At 50.2% G+C, this 3278-nt stretch overlaps 1 pseudogene; it reads left to right on the forward strand.

Moving 5' to 3' along the window:
• Window positions 1-311: 311 nt before the first annotated feature.
• Window positions 312-431, forward strand: LOC137322335 (5S ribosomal RNA; annotated as a pseudogene).
• Window positions 432-3278: the final 2847 nt, after the last annotated feature.

Raw genomic sequence — 3278 nt, forward strand, 5'->3', positions numbered from 1 at the left:
TGAGCCATGATGTTCTGAAATGGCGGAGCAGGCAGGCAGGCAGGCAGGGAGGCAGGCAGGCAGGCAGGCAGGCGGGTGTGAATGGCCTCCTCCTGTTGCTATGTTGTAGGATTTGAATGAAGCGTTGAGCTTGCTATGTGATTGTTTTGCAGATGAAGCAGGACTTGTGTGTGTTTGTGTTTGGCAGTGCGAATGCGTGTACCCTGTGAGTGATGTTGTTTCCCCCGGCGCCAGGCAAGTGCAGAAAGTGTGGTAAAGAATGAAGAAGAGGACTGCAGCCCTTTAAGTAAAGGGAAAAGCAAGCAATCAATGCCTACGGCCGTACTAGTCTGAAAACGCCCGATCTCGTCTGATCTCGGAAGCTTAAGCGGAGTCAGGCCTGGTTAGTACTTGGATGGGAGACCGCCTGGGAATACCAGGTGCAGTAGGCTTTTCTTGCCAGCAGAGGCTGCTCTCAGCTCTGCGCACTCCCTTCAATCACAAAGCTTTTTGCTGCTTGCTCCTGCACTCTCTCTCGCTTTCCTTTGCCCATTCCTTTGCTGCACATTCTCCTGCTGCCAGACAAAGGCAAGGGAGTCGACACAGAGTCAACAAAAAAAAACACATGAAGAAAATAAGCTGGCAAAAAACATACACAAAGCAGCAAGCGTTTAAGTAAAGAGAAGCAAAGCAGGCCATCGCTTACTACCACACTCCTCTGAAAAGTACCCCATCCCATCCGATATCACAAGCTTAGTCAGAGGCAGGCCTGGTCAGTACTCGCTTGGGACACCGCCTGGAAATAGCAACTGCCGTCGGCTTTTCTTGTTCGCTGTTTGCTGTTCTTCACGCCGACGCTGCCTTCATTTGCCAGTCTTTTTGCTGATCGCTCGCTCGCTCGCTCGCTGTTGCTCGCTTTCCTCGGCCCATTTCCTGGCAGCACGTTCATAGGAACGGGAGAAGGCCATTCAGCCCTTTGAGCCTGTTCTGCCATTCGTGACTGATGTGTACCTTAACTCCATTTACCCGCCTGTGCTCCATAACCCTCAACACCCGTGCCTAACAAAAATCAATCAATCTCGGTTTTGAGATTTTCAATTGATCCCCAGCCTCAACAGCTTTTGGGGGAGAGAGTTCCAGATTTCTACTACACTTTGTGTGAAGAAGTGCTTCCTGACATCACCCGTGAACTGCCTAGCTGTAATTTTCAGATTATGCCCCCTTGTTCCGGACTCCCCCACCAGAGGAAATAGTTTCTCTATCGAGCCTATCAGCTCCTTTAATAATCTTAAACACCTCAATTAGATCTTAATCTTCTAAACTCAAGGGAATACGAGCCTGGAAATAGCAACTGCCGTCGGCTTTTCTTGTTCGCTGTTTGCTGTTCTTCACGCCGACGCTGCCTTCATTTGCCAGTCTTTTTGCTGATCGCTCGCTCGCTCGCTCGCTGTTGCTCGCTTTCCTCGGCCCATTTCCTGGCAGCACGTTCATAGGAACGGGAGAAGGCCATTCATCCCTTTGAGCCTGTTCCGCCATTCGTGACTGATGTGTACCTTAACTCCATTTACCCGCCTGTGCTCCATAACCCTCAACACCCGTGCCTAACAAAAATCAATCAATCTCGGTTTTGAGATTTTCAATTGATCCCCAGCCTCAACAGCTTTTTGGGGGAGAGAGTTCCAGATTTCAACTACCCTTTGTGTGAAGAAGTGCTTCCTGACATCACCCTTGAACTGCCTGTTCTGAACCCATAGCCTACACTTATGGACAGAGCAGAGGTGTTCAGCAAAGCCATCATCCAACCTGCATTTGGTTTCCCCAATGTTGAGGAGACCGCATCGTGTGGAACGGATACAGTATTCTAAATTGAAAAAGTGCAAGTAAACTGCTGTTTCACCTGGAAGGAGTGTTTGAGGCCCTGCACGGGGGGAAGGGTGAAGGTGAAGAGGTAGATGTTGCATCTTCTGCACTCGTTCGGGAAGGTGCCGTGGGGAGGAGAGCGGATGTTGGGGGTGATGGAAGAATGGACCAGGATTTCGGAATGCTGAAAGGGGAGGGGAGCAAATGTGTTTGGTTTTGGGATTGCGTTGGAGGTGGCGGAAATGGCGTGGCATGATACGTTGAATGTGGAGGCTGGTGGGGTGGAAGGTGAGGACAAGGGGGATCCTATCATAGTTCTGGGAGGGAGGGGAAGGGGTGAGGGCAGAAGTGCGGGAAATAGGACGGACACAGTTGAGGGCCCTGTCAATTACAGTGGAGGGGAATCCTCAGTTGAGGAAAACGGAAGGCCTATTGGAAGCACTGGTGCGGAAGGTGGTATCATCAGAACAGATGTGACGGAGACGGTGAAACTGGGAGAAGAGAATAGGGTCCTTGCAGGACGTTGGCTGGGAGGGAGTGTAATCAAGGTCGCTGTGGGAGTCGGTAGGCTTGTAATAGATATTGGTTGACAGCCTGTCCCCAGAAATGGATCTGGAGAAGTGAAGGAAGGGAAGAGTCGGAGATGGACTATGTGAAGGCGAGGGAAGGGTAGAAATTGGAAGCAAAGTTGACGAGAGAGAGCATGATGAGTTGAGATGGAGGTTGAATTCACCAAAGATGAGTAGTCACTCGGTGCAGAGCCCGAGGGAGGAAAGCAGAGAAGATAGCTCAGTGAGAACCTTTGCGTGGTACTTGGGTGGGCGGTAGAAAACGAGGATTTTAAAGGAGGCATTTTACAGTGTAAGTGTAAACTAAATACTTACACTGACTTGCCCTCGGCGCTGCTCCTTGTCTTGTGACATCACCTTTGACTTCTTGATTTTTTTTTCCTGTGTGTTTCAGATTCGCCGCTCTATATGAGGCCGCCCCTCGGTCCTCTCGAGATGCTCTGCCATTGCTGGTTCTCTCCCGCTCCGAGGCCATGTCTCGTTTGAACCTGTCTCCCCCGCTTATGCAATTTCTGGACATTACCACCTTTGGAGAATGGTGGAATCGATTCAGAATTAACAGTAAGGAACAGCATGAGCATATACCATCACTCCTAACATTGAAAACTATGACAGCTTTATCAGTTTAATTTTTGAAACACTTTGGTGAGGTCAAAATGTTTTTTTTATTTTGGAAGGGGTTGGGGGAATGGAAGAAAAGTACAAAGAAACAAAATGCTGGAATGGCTGTTGCAGTGGCAGAGTTTGGACCTCTCTCTCTCTCTCTCACTCTCATTGACACAGCGCCTCCGGCCAGCACCACGGTCCGCCGCCAGGGGGCGCCGCCACGGCAGCCTCCTCTTTCCCCGCCCCCTTCCTCCGAGAGGAAGT

Source organism: Heptranchias perlo, chromosome 5, assembly GCF_035084215.1.
Source record: "Heptranchias perlo isolate sHepPer1 chromosome 5, sHepPer1.hap1, whole genome shotgun sequence".
Lineage (NCBI taxonomy): Eukaryota > Metazoa > Chordata > Chondrichthyes > Hexanchiformes > Hexanchidae > Heptranchias > Heptranchias perlo.